At 47.5% G+C, this 17,488-nt stretch overlaps 1 protein-coding gene across 1 annotated transcript in view; it reads left to right on the top strand.

Annotated features, from left to right (window-relative positions):
• TGOLN2 (trans-golgi network protein 2) overlaps positions 1-17,488 on the top strand; it is a 145,681-nt gene that overhangs the window by 18,107 nt on the left and 110,086 nt on the right. The gene's annotated exons all lie outside the window — the stretch shown is intronic.

Genomic DNA, 17,488 nt, shown 5'->3' on the forward strand with positions numbered 1-17,488 from the left:
CAGTCTCAATTCCCTATTTCCCCCACGTTGGTCTGACCCAATATGTTCTATACCAAAAAATCTGAAAGTTTTCGTCTCTCATGGCCAATAACAGGTCAGCTAGATTCCGCGTATTTGATACTGGGATGGCTATGGCGGGAGAGTCTCCCTGGATGGTTCCTTGCTCTGTACCATCTCCCGATTGATCGTGGCCCTCGTTTTGACCCGTATTAGGACCCACCCCCTCTTGGTCCACTAACACAGAGAACCTATTAGAGAGATCAATCTCCGGGTGGATAACCTGCTCCACCATGACATCCGATGCTGGCTTCGGGGTGGCTTGTTCGGGAGATTGACATTTTAGAACACTTGTTTTAGGCGATTTAGCTGCCTTACTCTTAGCTGATCTTCCCAGCTTCTCCTTAGGCCTTGATTTTGGAGACATCCGAGGAGAAACAGGGGATGGATCGGGCCTGTCATTTAAAGGAGGAACCGTCCTACCCCCCTGTGATGGACTAGGCATGCTGTCTGGCAGTTGAGGCGATTTAGACGAAGATATTAATGAGATGACCTGGTAGAATGTTTTCAGCGAAGGGTAATTTTAGTTTTAATTACCGGTTTTTTCCTCCTTCTTTCCTGAACTCTTGGCTTCACTTGCGACTGCCCAGCAAAAAAAGACTCCCTGGATAATACTTGATCAGTTGTTGCCTGGTTATGCTGCCCCGAAGCTGTCTGGTGATCTCCTTCTGGACCTGATGCGGCTACCTGAGGGGGTGGAGCCTCCTGGGAAAAGTGAATAATATCCTTATCCTTATTTGCAGCTAAGTGTGCCGCTCTTGCTCGAAGTGTGTATCGACTTATTTTGGGGGGAGAAGAAACACCCTCATGTAAGAGGACTCCTTCCTCCATACAATCTAAGGAGCATACACCTCCTTCTACCAAGCAGCAGCAATGCCCTCCGGGCAGCCCCTTCTCTCGGGTGCTCACTTCGCCAGACTCTGTATGAATCTCTGGCTTTTCACTAAGAGGAAGGGGGAGCCCCCGCACTAAAAAAAGAAACCCCTCGGAGACCTCGGAGGCCTCGGTCCAGGCAATACGCGCTGACCGGGCCCCCCCTACCTTCAACGACTTCAACGATGCAAAATAGCAGACTCCCAGGCACTGGATTGATCCTCCCCACAGCGATCTCCGGAGCAGCGAGTGCAGGACGCCGATTCCACGAACTGCTGCCGCCGCCTTCCACTTCCAGCGCTGGCCCTCGATGATTGCTCCGCCCTCGCTCCGGCCCTCGCTCCGAGAGTCCAGCGCGAATGCCTTAGCCGCAGAGGAGAAGGGAGAGCGGGAGCACCAGAAGTCCCGTCTCATCGCCGACAGCAACGAATGCGCAAAAACCAAGTCAGTCAGTTGTTAGGATATTGTTAGGATATTGTTACATAGTCACAGTAGGCAGTTACTCGGATCCCTCCCGATTAACTGCCCATCACAGGGGAGACCAAGGAGCACTCCCGCGACCGCTCACATTGCGGCCGCCATGTTCCTCCCTAGTGATCTTGAAGGGGGATCCGTAACAGCATCAAGACAATTAAACCCTTTAGGAAACTCTTCCTTTATGCAAGAGGTGAATTGGATAAAGAGGGGAAATCGAGATCAACCCAAACAAATAGAAAATACAAGAAAACCAGGCGTGGGAAGAGGGGTGGGAGCAGAAGGAGACAATGTGAGAATGAAAACACGCTCTTGGGACAAGAAGCAATAATCATGGAGGAAAAAAAAGAAGTGGGAGTGGTGAACCTATCAGATTATACACTTACAGATTCGATGATTTCCCTACTTAAGACAGGATTGGGATTTTGTCCTGAAGCATTTGGGGATCTCTGTACCACGAAAATTGACTTGTTCAAATTTATTAGGCGTTTGAAAATTAAAAAATACTTTGCCCTAAATCCACAGTGCAATAAAGCCACAACACAAACATCAACGGATATAATGTCTAATTCTTTAACTATTGAGGATATCCAAGACACTGTCAATTTACTTTCGATTACAGAGTTAGACGAAGACCCAGTTACTATTCGTAATAGTCCTACTAGATCTAGACATTAGACCGGATCTATCTATAACAAGTGGCCTCAAGCCAAAAGCTAGGTTGTCCCCTAACATGACCAGTGGTAATAACATTGAAGTTTTCCACAAACTAGTTATTGATGATTTGGATAAGGGCCATAGGAGAGGTCCATCTGGGGGCCCTTATAGGGATAATCTGTCTCCACAATAAAGACAAGCCCTCAAGACATTAATTGACGACGATAAACTTACTATCAGAAGAGCAGACAAAGGAGGGAATATAGTGGTTATGAACACTATAGATTATGAAAATGAAATCTTTTCACAATTGAGCAACACAGATTGTTATGAGAGAATAGCTCAGAACCCTATTTTCCCTCTAATAGCCAATATCAATGAGCATCTCTCTAAATGGTATGACAATGGATTGATTGATGTAGATGAATTACAATATCTTAAAGTAAGTCTTCCGAGATTCCCATGTCTATACACTTTACCAAAAATTCACAAGAACCTCCCATTTCCACCTGGCAGGCCTATTGTGTCAGGCATTGGGGGGCCTACTGAACATCTGTCAAAATTTGTTGATACCTTTTTACAACCAGTGGTACTAAATTTACCCTCGTATATAAGGGATACTACTCATATATTGAATCTATTGAGTGATATCACCTGGGACCCAGGTATGACTCTAGTAACTCTAGATGTGGTATCACTTTATACCAGTATTTTTAATGACTTAGGATTGAAGGCATTGTACTATTTTTTTATCTAAAAAACCGGCTTGTCATTGGGAACACTCAAAAATGATTATAACTATGGTGGAATTAATACTCAGAAAGAACTTTTTTCTTTTCAAAAATCAATGGTACAGACAAACCCAAGGCGTCGCTATAGGTTCGAAATTCTCACCAGCCTATGCAAATATTTTTATGGGTTGGTTAGAAGAAATGTTAATTTGGGGCACGTCTGCATCGCAATATAATGAACATATCTTATATTGGGGCAGATTTATAGATGACTGCCTTATGATTTGGACTGGGACAAAACAACTATTAGATGATTTTATTGAATATCTCAATGCAAATGACATGAACATTAGATTCACCACACACTCTAGTACCAACAGTATAATATTTCTTGATGTGGAACTATTCATTAGAGATGGATTAATCCAGAGCAAGATGTACCGTAAACCTACTGCCTGCAACTCATTATTGCATGCCAAAAGTGCACATCCTCGGAGTCAGATAAAGGCAATCCCATATGGGGAGATGTTGAGAGCCAGACGTAACTGTAGTGTTGATGCACACTTTTTAACCTGTGTAAATGATATGGAGAAACGGTTTATTCAGAAAGGCTATTCACCTCTCATTGTAGAAAAAGCAAAGGAAAGGGCTATCAAAGTGAAGAGAAATACTACTTTGAAACCAAGAACTGCTGACCGTAATTCCTCAACACATACTAGACTCATCACGGATTTTACTCATGTAAATGTTTTACTACGTAAGAGTATGAATAGGCATTGGCATATTTTGAAAGCAGATAAAACTTTACATGAGCTTGTGACAGACAAACCATTGATTACATTTAGGAAAGGGAGAAACTTAGGGACTTTACTTAGCCCTAGCTATCCAAAGGTTACAAAACATGAAACATGGCTGACAAAAGCATCTATAGGTTTTTTCAAATGTGGATATTGTGGGATGTGTAGGTTTGCAGAACACAAAACCAAACAATTCAAAGATTGTACTGGTAGGATATTTAACATTATGTCGAACATTAATTGTAATACAAAATATGTCATTTATATTATTGAATGTAAATGTGCGAAGATTTATGTTGGAAGTACCATGAGGGCTTTGAAAGAACGAGTAGCGGAACATATGCGAGCAATAAAAAATAATGATCATAGATACCCAATTGCGGAGCATGTTCAAACATGCAGTGCACAAAACTTTACCAAAACTTTCAGATTTTTCGGTATAGAACATATTGGGTCAGACCCACGTGGGGGAAATAGGGTATTGATACTGCGGCGGCATGAGGCACGGTGGATAATGCGCTTACGTGCGGTGGAGGAGGGACTCAATTATGATCAGGAATTGCAATATTTTCTTGGAGAATAAGGACTTGAACCCCTCAGCCTTCGCTCCTGCCCATATTCCCTATGTTAGCTCTATAATTGATGACAGTAATGATCACTTGGCTATAGTGTTCATAGTATGTATCAAGTTGCCTCTATCTTACACTTACTATGTTTAGAACACATTAATATGTAATCATAACACAATATATTGTAATATCTGAACGGCTATCAATAGTATATAGCCACTTACAAAAGATTGTTCATAGGGGCATTCCCCTAAATATATGAATGGGGCAGTATTATCTGTAACCCTTTTGTGAGATAAGCATTATGTGATTTGATGAACAAGATAAATACTTAATTAGTGTGCCCTCTATACTAATATAAAGGACGGGTTGCTTTCTAGACATATTTTGTTACCTTTACGGCTAGTCTCCATATACACAATCAACTTTATGTAATGTCAGAGATGGAAATATATCAATTTTAATACATAATTGGGTTAGTATTAATAATAACCCTTTCGTGAGATAAATATCATGTGATTCGATGAAGGAGGGATATACTCAAATAGTGTGCCCTATATACCACCGTAACATTGGCGGGCTGTTCTCTTAGGCGTATTCAGTTACTCTCACGCCTGGCCGCCTTTCAATTATTAACTTTAGGCAGTGGCATATATATAAATTTATTAACTAGGATCACACTACTTAATCCTATGTTTATGGACCTTTGCGAACAAACATTACGCGGATACATCGTTTGTATATTTAGATAACATATACGATTTACTGTTTCAAAATGGCGGGCCTTTCATTAACCTTAAGTCCCCCCTTTACTTTCTATTTAAACCCTTCCAATACCGGAAATGGGTTTGACCCTACACGGAAGCGTTGGTGAGGAGATACACTCACGGAGGTAAGCGTGTGTTTGAAGTGCATGCACGCGATTATTTTTAACAGCATTCTATCGAGAGACGAGAGCGGTTTTGCTATACTCTTTGTGCTCTCGCTTACAGGTATCCCATACTATAGGGATCTTTAATTTGGAAACCGAAAATATCGGAAAGAGACGCCGGTCAAGATTCTTTTGCATACTAATTAGGTGAGAGAAACCGTGATTCTCTGTACTCATTAATTCTTCGTTGTTAAAAAGTATAAAGCTGTAATTTTTAGTGCATCAACTTAATGAAGATGTTATATTACAGGTTGAAATATGGGCTGTAATATCATTTAATAGACCTTGAACGGATCGGTGCAAATATTGGTCTGATGTTAGAATTTAATAAGATGAGCTGACCTCTAAGTGGATGAAGAACATATTTACACGGAACTAGTGGATATATTATTAGGTAAGCACTAGCGATCTATAATAGAACACATGATTGATAACACTAGCTTATGATAGCTGCTGTTGCCTCATGCCACTGTGATTTCAATTCTTGCTGGTCATTAGATACAAAGTATCTTTATATTTTCTTTTTATTTTTCATTAGAAATAATTTGAGAAGACTACATTATCAGGTATATATAAAAATGTTTTTACTTCTAAATCGTTCTAATAGAAATAGAACACACTTGGGTTGTGCACAAAAGGTTATCTCTTCCCTTTAAAACAATAATTGCACCATTACCAACACTGGAGCATTATGCTTAAGACTTGGAACTATATATATTTCTAAATGTTTAAAGAGTAATAGAAAATGGATGACACTGAATTGTTGCATGCAAAATGAGCACAACTAAACTCCTCTATTCTCTCTGTGGTCACTTATAACACAGTGGAGAATATGATGGTAGTATTTGTTGTAATAAAATACTGTTCTCTGAATGAAAACTATTTGTATCAATTCCAGCCCTGAGGAAGTCATAGGGTATACTACCCATATATGACGAAACGCGTTGGTGCAAAGGGATTGGAAGAATACTTAGCGAATAAAGAACTGAAGAAGTCCAAGAGAGAATCATACTTGTGTTTATTTGTACTATAAAGTTGCGTGTGCTTCAGAAATTGTCGAAATTTGTACCAAACTTTGTTTTGGAAATTTTGGGTGGGATTGGGTGATTGCCCCCCATTCTTGAATGCACAGCAGGACTGTATTAATCTGTATATTTTGTGTAATCTATTATGAGCGCCCTGTAACAACTCTTCTCTCACCCAACATTGGTAAACACTCTGCACTCACAATGCACTTGTGCTGCTCACCCTATACCTCAACCTGCAGTCACACGTGTACACTACTCATCCTGCACTCATGTGACACTTCACTCACCTGTCCCCCTCACTACTCCATATGCAACTCACTCAAACAAGCCCATCAGTAATCATACATTCATTCATCCCATTCTGAACTTGCATCCGCACCCAAATTCATACGCCACCTCACTCACCCTGCAGTCACTCCTCTTGTCCTACTCTCACACTGTTGCATCACTCACCGTGCCCTCACATGGGCACTCTTGTCACCCACACAGTGCAGAGGGTTAATGTGCCTGCTACAAAGAATATGTACCATGCAGATCCCAGAAATCAGTGTGAGTAAACTATGAGTAGTGCTATAAAAAATGAAATGTTTGTCAGAAAGGTGCTATAGAGAGATGCGTTGCATTTTTTGTGAGTGGCAGTGAAGGAATTCATGGAGAAGGAGGAAACGGGGGTGAGGCATCAAAAAAGACTGATGCACCGGGTGCAACCAGCGTTAGGACCAGCCCTGACTGGGAGTGTTAGCCCCTCCCCCTCTGAAGTTCTGGTCTAGTGGCTCCCCTGCTTCTGCCTATTATTATTTACATTTGTAGTGCACTACTGTTACAAAAAGATGTCCTGGGGCTAATAACCATCTACTGCCTGAAGGCAAATGAGAAACACACAGAAGAGATATATGTGAGAGACTGTTAGAGAATGAGGGCAGTGAAAAGACAGAATGGCAAGAGGTGATTAAAGGTGAAGTGAGAGGTTGAATGGGGAGAATTCAGAAGTTGTAAAAAAGGGGTGAAAGAAATTGGCCTGCAAAGTGAGAGAGGGATCCGGGGTTAGGAGAGGAGAGAGGGATGGAAGGGAGGGGTGAGAGGAAAGCTGCATGGGTAAACTGCTTAACTGCACAAAACCACCAGGGTTTTATGGGACCCCTGCTTCTCCCGGTCAGGGCCAGGTGAGCTTCTAATGTGGCAGCACGTATTGCTGCAGAGTGGAAGGCCCTTAAAAAAGGTTGACTTGAAATCTTTCTGATGATAATTGCTGTATTTTGGTTATAAATGGGTACTGATTGGGTGAAATCTTTCCTCAGTGTTACTGTGTGTAACAAATGTCAAAATAATGAAGCAATGCTATCCCAAAATACGCTGCATCACATAACCTCATTTACTTTTTCATCTCACGCAATTTAGTCAACAGGTTTAGACATTTTTGTCAGGAGGGGGTCCTTACACCTCAAAATGTTGACAGGGGGGTCTCGGCATCCAAAAGTTTGAAGACCTCTGTTCTAGAGTTTGATGTGAGATAAACTCGTGCAAAAACGAACTGGCGCTTGTGAACGGACTGCATGCGGCCTATTGATGTTTTTTTAACTATAAGTCTGGAAAGTAGATTGCGTGCTGTTTTCCGCAGTTCCGATTCAGATAAAAAAGTCCGGCAGCATGGGCAAGACAGCGCAAAGTAGCGCCTCCGTATACCGCCTATTGGCGCTTACAGCAAATGAATCTGGGAAAACAGGCACCGCAAATAACAAAAGGCGGTGAAACCCAGTGACTACCAAATAAGGCCGGAGAACTCTCCAGAACGGAACTTTGTCGCACTTCTCGAAACCACAAAAGAACCGCAAAACATCAAACACAGCCAAAGGCCGCTTACTGGCTGTAAATAAACGAGAGGGAAAAAAGGCAGAAACAAGCACGCAGTTACTTCAACTGTATCTTTGTATGTGCCAAACATAACACGGTAAAGCGCTTCACACGAGTAAAAGACAGTATTCTGAGTGCATTGTCCAAAAATGCGACTTTTACTAATAGCCACGAAAACAAGGGAAAGACGAAAGCACAAGGCAGACATAACCTTGTTGAGATACTCTGGTTTCATATAGTGCCTGATACCTCCTTGTCAAGAAGACTTCCTCTAGGTGTAATCAACACGTAACAATTAATCGATTCTAGTTCTGTTGTAAGCGCTTTTACCCTCTGAGTATTGTATGTAATATAATCTAGTGCGTGATAGCCACTAAGACCACTATTGGTTATTTCCCCTCAAGTGCTCCAAACACAGAAAAACAAGTTCAAAATGGCACTTGAATGTCAATAGTAAATTCATATTTGTAAAGCGTGAACAAACCACACCCTTCAGGGTTTTTAAGGTGCTGGAGGCCCTCAGGGAGATTGAGTGAGAGTCACGTGATGCTGAGCTAAAGCCGGCCCCAGGGATCGAACAACAAACCACGCCCTCCGAGTCAGCCTCTCTGACCGCTGCGCCACACCTCACACTCAATAAATTCCAATTATTCTTTTTTTGATTCCCGATGTGCGAAATGGGGAACATGCATTTAGAAAATGCGATCACTACTAAACATGTTTTATTCACATCCACGTCCCTCGCTGGGCAGGTGAGGTGTTCACGCACTGGATGGCTTGGGATCACACACGCCTGTAGTGTCCGGCATGGACACGTTCTAGTGTTCGAACCCTGTGTAACACACTGTACACCCACCCACCACCGACGTCACTGTGTCAGGTGACGCGGTCAATAAAAGGGCCCCGCGCACGTGCTCGTGGCCATTACCCACTACCCCAACTAAGTGTCAGCGTCAGTCATTTCACCCAGCATGCGGGCCTAGGGCCCAACATAACAATGGCGACGAGGGGGCTGTGCCCCAGCGTGCAGCAGCCCAGCTATACGAAAAGGGGGAGAGCGCTGCCTGCGTGAAAGCACCCCCAGCAGGCACGAACAGCGCCTGATCGCCTGCCGGCCTGTGCAGAGCCCCAGGCGTGATGACAATGACCGGGAGCCCACCCCGCACCGATGGGAAGATGACCCGCGTGGCGTGAGGAGTGCCTTGGGGTGAAGACGAGGAGGTCGGTGCCTACCCCGACCCCAGTGGTGCCTGCCGCTGACTGCACCCCTGTGACGACCTTTTGCCCGACGCGCCGTGCTGCGGAGCCCACCCGCATCGGCTGCGACCCCCGCAAGAGGCGTGAACCACGCGGTGCCCACCCGCGGAAAGGAGGAGGCCCGCCCGCCAAAGGTGAGCCCCGCGACGGGGAACATGATGAGGTGACCCGCCGTGATCGGAAGACAGCGGGAGCCCACCCCGTTCTTCCTCCCGGTGAGCAGAAGATAGTGGCATCAGCACCCCCTCCCGCGCGGCCCGCGAACTGAGGAGACCGGCTGCGGGGAGGGGGCGGAACTAACATAAAGTAAAAGCGGAGCCTACCCACAGCACTGAGCAGGGACCTCGTCTCCCCTGTCTGAACACACCGCCCGGCATAGCGGCAGCACCACTCCCGCGCCCCGGCCAGCGAGCGAATGGAGGAGCTGCAGGGGGAGGGTCTACACGAGTGAGGACACCAAAGCAGAACTGGAAATAAATCAGGGATGCACCTACCTAGCTGCGAGTTCTAGCGCCGGGCTGGGGAAGTGCCTAGGAGCAGCTGAGTTCACGAAACAAACACACACACAGTAGATATGAGGAGGAAACAAAATGCCTTACCAATCACTTTGGCCGCATGAGTCCTGTGCTGCAAACCCAGGAGTGAGGCTCTGATCCCAGCGTCAAAGCTGCACGGAGGCCCAGCTGCTAATTAGGAAAGGCCCAGAGAGTTGGAGGAAACAGTACCGGTGCCTGAAAAAGTGCTCCCCTGCCACCCAGTGGACACTTGTGGTACTGCAGCAATGGTGAAATAAACAAGCCTGCAGCAAGCCAAGGAGATCCAGCAGCCACAGGAGACGGACTGATTGTGGCGCAAGGAAGCAGACGACAGTGTGCCAGAGGGACGCAGTGACATCCCACAGCGACAAGGAGAAAGGAAACTGGTCAAGCCACATCCACCCCAGCGAGGACTGCACTGTCGCCGCATCAAGTGGAGTGAACCCTCGAGCGAGCTAAAGGACTCAGCGCAGATGTACCCCGGACACGGGAAGTACACAGCAGCGCCTACAAGAGAGGAACTACACTGAAGAAGATGTGCGCGGCAAGCATCCAACGACACTGAAGGGTAAGGATGCAGAGGGCACACCCAGTGGCGCCAAGAAGCCACCACAACCAGAGATCACACGGCGCAAGGAGCAACGCTACACGGAAGATGTACCACGACGGTACGAAGAGAAGCACGCACCAGCGCCCGACAAGTCAGAAGACACAGGTAGTCACACGACGTGACGCACCTCGTGAAGCCGACCAGCCAAATGGTCGCACCACAAAGGCCAAGCCGACCAGCCAAATGGTCGCACCACAAAAGCCAGGGGTTGCAAGAGGAGGTTACCGACGCACGGGTCAGAGTGGACATCACACCAAGTGACCAGCCAGGTGGTCAACACACAGAAGCCAATCCACCAGGGGTTGCAAAAGGAGGTGACCGACGCACGGGTCAGTGAAACTACGGAACAAGAGGTCTGACGGAAGACCGAAGGTATCCTGCCAGAGATCGGCAGAATGGACCGCCAAGTGGTCCGAGAAGTTCAAGGATGAAGAGGACCAAGAGTATGGCCCCACGAACTTCAACAACCAAAGTAGCTGGTGAAAAGGAGAAGACGAAGAGAAGGTCACGACCCTAACTCGGAATGCTGAGGAAGATGGAGAGAGTGTCCTCGGACGAGGACAAGACCAGAGGGAACACGTGCAGAGTGCGCGCGCTGCATGGAGAAGCCTGGCCAGACCAAAAGGAGAACAGAAACGGTCCAGAGTAGGTCATGAAGCGAAGGGATGAAGATATCAGAGTGGCACGTCCGCCACTACAAGAAAAGAAGAAGAATGAGATCTGAGTGGCACGTTTGCCACTACAAGAAAAGAAGAACGAAGAGATCGGAGTGGCACGTTTGCCACTACAAGCCAAAGAAGAAAGCAGAGATCTGAGTGGCACAGGTGCCACTGTGAGAAGAAGGAAATGGATCCGTGGCACGTTGGCCACTGTTAAGAGTGGGAGGAGAAGTCCGAGTGACTCGACACCCTCACCGAGATAAGAACCGAGGAAAGAGAGAGGAGTGTGGCAAGACTATTCACACCCTGAAGATAAGGAAGGCGACAAGTGTCAGAACACTGTGCGCAAGTCCTGAGAACACCCGTGGCACGGAGAGAAGACCATCTGCTTGACGATGCTTTCAGCACACCTGGGATCTGCAGAGGTGAGCAGGCCGGACCGTTCGGAACATCCACCTTTGGGGACCTTTAGGTGGCTAGACTAGTAGCTATACGAAGAGTCCCCACCTCTGCACCGCTGGGGCTGCAGGCAGCTCGGTGTCACATGCTGTTGAGTGAAAAGACACTCAACAGCTTCGTGTTCTCGCAACCATTTTGCACGATTTAGCGTTTTTTGGCGGGTGCTCGCACGGCATTCACATGGCAGGGATCAGTGAAAAGGGCGAGAAAGTATAATTGGAAAAAGTGCTTTGTGGGGCGTCGGTTCAGTGGGTTTGGGTGGTGACAAGGGGTGCTTTTGACAAGTGTCTAAGAAACTAAGGGGGACTTGAGGGGCGTCTTTGCTGTCTCCTGGTTGGAACTAATGGGTTTAAACTGTAATCCCGTCTCAACCCCTGATTCACTGTGTGGGACTGTCACATGCTTATTTTTTGGGAGGGCTGGGCCCTGAGTGGGAACTTTTTTTTACCAGTTTTTTTTACTTCTGGTAAATGAATCAGTAAAAACAAACCTCCCACCCAGAGCTGCTCTTGTCAGCATTTCTTTTCCCGCCTCTCAGCCCTTTTTCTGACTTTAGTGAGTTCTGGCGCCAGCGGTTGTGAGGCAGGACGAGTGCTACGCACAACGCTTGTGAATGGTGGGTGGGTGGCCCATTCTTAAGGAAATATCCACCCCAGCTGAGTGGCCACCAGTGACTGAAACAGGAAAACGAAATCGTGTTTGGGTCGCCGTAAGGACGTAGCAGCCGGGCCGGGGGTGGGGGAGGGAGGTAAAAAGATTTGGTGTCATTTTATACATTTCAGGGATCCGCGCAAAATGTTTTTTTGAACAAGCATTGGCATAGCCAATAGGTCTCGCTTTTTGGACCTTATAAGCATTTAGTTATGCAGCACAATATCCTTGGTGCAACATCAACTGTTGCATGGCTAAACACTTATAAGGTCCCAAAGGCGAGACCTATTGGCTATGCCTTTCTCAGTGACGCTGTTAGTGTCTAGATGCGTATGCGGTTTAACGCTTTTACATACCGAATCTAGATATATATTAAAAAGCACAGTATGAAGGCTTCCGGCACACTAAACAAGCGAAAACATATGGAGTTTGTTAGGAGTAGCCAGATGTGGGCCGATTGCTCAGTCATGCAGGATTACACTAGTGCAGTGAGGCAATAGCCAGGAGTTAATGGAACCGACGTCCCACTCCACATTAAAGCAAAAACCTCCTGTTGGGCAGCCATACCCAGAAAAGGAATGCGAGAGACAGGCTAAGGGCCAGGTGAGCTCCACTGTCTCAGAAGACCTACACGTGTTCAAATAAATTGCCGCCGCAAGTGGCCACATGCCTCGTAACATCATCAAACAGTTTACTGCATTTCAACAAAGAGTACTGCAATTTAGGATCTACAATTTCTTTTTCATCCGTGTCCGGTGTCTTACAAACCTAGGCTTGCAAAGTTATTTTAGTTGAAACGTGTTGGCTGACTGGGGGAAGGGGGTCACGTGACATGGGAAAACTGAAGCCACGAAAAAAGCTCAATTGCAATGATACGTTTTTCTACAGCACTTGAGCAAAGTAGGAGGCGCTACGCGGTAACTTAATAAGCACAAGGGTCGCACTCCAAGGCTGAGGGCACGCTCCGGGTGCAACTGGCCCTCCGGCGAGATGACGAAAAGGCGCTGGCGACGGCCCGGGCATGGGAAGCGTTGGTGGTAGAACTTCAGGGGTTGATGTCCGAGGCGGGGGCTGAGGAGAGCGGGTCTGACGGGCAGGAGGTAGTGGGGAGCGGGGAGTAGAAGAGGCGAGACGGTGGGCCCTGACCGCCTACACTTTTGGCTGGGCTAGCTGGAAGGCTCTGTTGGTTTAGGGAGAGGCTGGGCTCCTGTATTTTATTGACCAGGGAGGGGGGGCACATCGAAAGTGGGACCGGGGTAGGAGATGGGGGCACACTGACAGAGGGTGGGAGAGGGGGGGTAGGGGACCGGGTGGGAAGGTTGAGCCGTCTTCAGGAGAGCCGGGGATGCTGTTACATGTGTGGTATTTCCTGGACGGGTGGGGATTGTGAGTTGATTGTTGCCTTGTTGTGTTGGAAAACAATAAAAAATGTTTCAACAAAAAAAAAAAGGGTCGCACTCCAAGCGAACATCCTAAGAAGTGAAGGGGGCGAGCCGTTTGGCCATGAAAGTGACGCGGCTCCGAAAGTGAAAGTGAATAAGCCATGACGAGAGAGGAAAGCCAGATGGCGCCTCCGCTCGTGTGCGTAACCGCACGCTCTATGCCACCCAAAAAGCTGTGGTTGGCTTTTTAAAGCCCACTCACTAAATGTCTCGCCAGAGCAGCACATGCGCTGGCTCAGGCGAGACCTAAAAACACTTTACTTAATACAATACCACAATGGCAAAACCCATAGGTCTGGTATGGCACGCATAATTGCTGGTCAACTTTTTTGTTTTTTTAACTTCAAGCATAAAATAAAAAGAATAAAATATAAAGAGAGCATGCCACTGCCTAAACGTAGCACCATATGCTTGTTTTATTAACTTTCGTCCAGGAGGGATGCTTTTGGGCACCTCTCTTATGCAACAAAAATGGGCCTGGTAAGTTTTGACATATGCTGCCTGCGTGAATCATGTCTGAAAAATCCCACATTTAGACCTAATTCCCTTTATAAGGTAACTTGGAAATGAAGAGTTATAGCCCCATAATTAACTAAAGACAACTGACTGACAGGCGTGGGAGCTCCTTGTAATACTGTGCAGTCTCGTTAGTAGATGTCGGCTTAAGGAAATACAATGTTGGCGTACCCCGCATAAAAACATTGACCGGAGACATTCATTTATTATTGATGGACTTCAGCCAATTCTATAGAAAGCGTCACTAACCTGCCACATAAAATGCACATCTCACACCCATGGGCACAATCTTATTCCAGGACAGTCACCGTGGTCTGTAGTGATTTCTGTGACTATCAGATATAGTCCTTCCTCTTCACACATTAGCTTTTGGTCCACAGCTGACCAATATCACACATGTGGCTCTTGGACCTCGAGATCTTTGTGACAGTGAATAGAAGCTTCTGCTCTAAGTAGACCAGGACCTGCCTACTATGTGCAGTGGAAAATAAACCACTATTTGCAATGCAATAGTTGTAGCATTTGCGACAGTTTGGGCTATTGGCATTGTACATGACAATGCTTTTTATTTATATGTTTAAAAAACCTGCAAGCGGTGCATAAACACGCACTTTGGACTTGCAGTCATTGCTTACGAGAAGCAAGGCTGGCAGTAACTGCGCCTCTTTTACTGCCAGTCTTGCTTCTCATAAGCAAGGACCATAAGTACAAAGTGCGTGTTTATGCACCGCTTGCAGATTTTCAAAACACAAATAAAAGGCATTGTCATTTACAACGCCAATAGATCAAGCTCTCGTAAATGCGAGACCTATTGCATTGCAAATGCTTGTCTTTTCAGTGCACCGCCTCCCACAATGATGCCATTTCCTTTGGATTCTCACTAATGGCATGTTCTCCTTCTCATTTCTACAGGATTAAAGTAGAGTCTCTTAACACCTGACCGCCAGTTGGCGTTATATGGACCAAAACACACCCTTACTTAAACACCTTGTAGACTGAGGTGGTTTGTTTTCCAAGTCTCCTGCCGTGTTGCCATACTTACTTCTGCTCCCTTTCTGGCACTGACATCTGCCTCATCTACCATGATGCTTGGTGTGGTACTAGTCAGCTTTATAATGTGCCCTAAGTTGTCCGACTCCACTAGCGTAAACACAGCTCAATTTCCAGATATTGAACATCAAAATATTCTGCCATTACCTTTCTTTCCAGCCCACCAAATCTCTCACTAACACCCTGAGTAATACACCAGCGTCCTCAGAGTACACCTCCAGTATTAATCCTCCCCTCCGAACGAAATCTTCATATTTTCCACAGTTGCAATATGTAACATCTCTTTCTCACACACATACACGTCCGCCTACTCACCCACAACAGATCAATCAATCAATCAATCAAAGCATTTATATAGCGCACTACTCACCCAGAGGGTCTCAAGGCGCTGGGGGAAGGGGGTCCGCTACTGCTCGAACAGCCAGATCTTGAGTTGCTTCCTGAAGGCGATGTGGTCCTGGGTCAGGCGGAGGTGGGTCGGGAGGGAGTTCCATGTCTTGGCGGCGAGGTAGGAGAAGGACCGTCCCCCTGTGGTGGCTCTTCGGATGCGGGGGACGGCGGCGAGGGCGTGGTCGGTCGATCGAAGCTGGCGTTTGGGAGCGTAGAAGTTGAGGCGGCTATTGAGGTATCCTGGGCCTTGGTTGTGTAGGGCTTTATGTGCGTGGGTGAGGAGTCGGAAGGTGATTCTCTTGTTGACCGGGAGCCAGTGCAGGTCTCTCAGGTGTCCGGAGATGTGGCTGCGACGGGGGATGTCCAGGATGAGTCGTGCTGAGGCGTTCTGGATTCGCTGGAGTCTCTTCTGGAGTTTGGCGGTGGTTCCGGCGTAGAGGCAGTTGCCGTAGTCCAGACGGCTGGTGACGAGGGCCTGGGTGACCGTCTTCCTGGTCTCGGTGGGGATCCACCGGAAGATCTTACGTAGCATGCGCAGGATGTTGAAGCACGACGAGGAGACGGCGTTGACTTGTCTGGTCATGGAGAGGGAGGAGTCCAGGATGAAGCCCAGGTTGCGTGCGTGGTCTGTTGGTTTGGGTGCGCTGCCTAGGGCGGGGGGCCACCAGGAGTCGTCCCAGGCGGAGGGTGAGGATCCCAGGATGAGGACTTCCGTCTTGTCCGAGTTCAGTTTCAGGCGGCTGTTCTTCATCCATTCGGCTACTTCTTTCATCCCTTCGTGAAGGTTGGCTCTGGCGGTGGCGGGGTCGTTGGTGAGGGAGAGAATCAGCTGGGTGTCGTCGGCGTAGGAGATGATGTTGAGGTTGTGCTGGCGTGCGATGTCTGCGAGGGGGCTCATGTAGACGTTGAAGAGGGTTGGACTGAGCGAGGAGCCTTGAGGAACGCCGCAGATGACTTCGGTGGCTTCAGATCTGAACGGGGGGAGGCGGACTCCCTGTGTCCTTCCGGCGAGGAAGGAGATGATCCACTCCAGTGCCTTCTCCTGGATTCCGACGTTGCTGAGTCGCTGCACTAGTGTACGGTGGCAGATAGTGTCGAAGGCCGCGGAGAGGTCTAGGAGGATGAGGGCTGCTGTTTCTCCGTTGTCAAGCAGTGCTCGGATGTCATCGGTGGCTGCGATCAGGGTGGTCTCGGTGCTGTGGTTGGCCCGGAAGCCAGACTGCGAGAGGTCGAGGGAACCGTTCGTCTCGAGGAAGGCGGCCAGCTGCTTATTGATGGTCTTCTCGATGACTTTTGCAGGAAACGGGAGCAGCGAGATGGGGCGGTAGTTCTTGAGGTCGGTGGGGTCGGCTGATGGCTTCTTTAGTAGAGCGCTGAGTTCGGCGTGCTTCCAGCTCTCCGGGAAGGTAGCGGTGTCGAAGGAGGTGTTGATGATGTCCCGCAGGTGGGGTGTGATGACAGCGTCGGCCTTGTTGAAGACGTGGTGAGGGCAGGGGTCGGTAGGAGATCCGGAGTGGATGGAGTTCATCGTGTGGACGGTGTCTTCGGTGCTGATTGGGGTCCAGGCGCAGAGGGTGGTGGTGGGGGGCGGTGGTTCGGTCGTGGCGTGCGTCGGTTGAGTGCTGAAGCTGTTGTGTATGTCCGCGATCTTGTTGTGGAAGTAGGAGGCGAGGGAGTTGCAGAGGTCTTGCGAAGGGGTGAAGTCGTTGTTTCCGGCGTTGGGGTTGGAGATGGCTGTCTGTCAGCTAAACATAGGGCACTGTTCTTACAGTTCTTTTCAAGGCAGTACTCTCCATTACCTCTTCCATTACTGTCTCTGAAAATCTATTACTACGCTTTTCAGCAGTACTATGCTATGCAAGCCATTATCACCTAGATGTACCAAATTACCTAACATCCATCCAAATTCAGGTCCTTCAGCCTCTCGCCCATCCACTGGAATGCTTTCCC

This window comes from Triturus cristatus, chromosome 11 (genome assembly GCF_964204655.1).
Source record: "Triturus cristatus chromosome 11, aTriCri1.1, whole genome shotgun sequence".
In the NCBI taxonomy this organism is placed as follows: domain Eukaryota; kingdom Metazoa; phylum Chordata; class Amphibia; order Caudata; family Salamandridae; genus Triturus; species Triturus cristatus.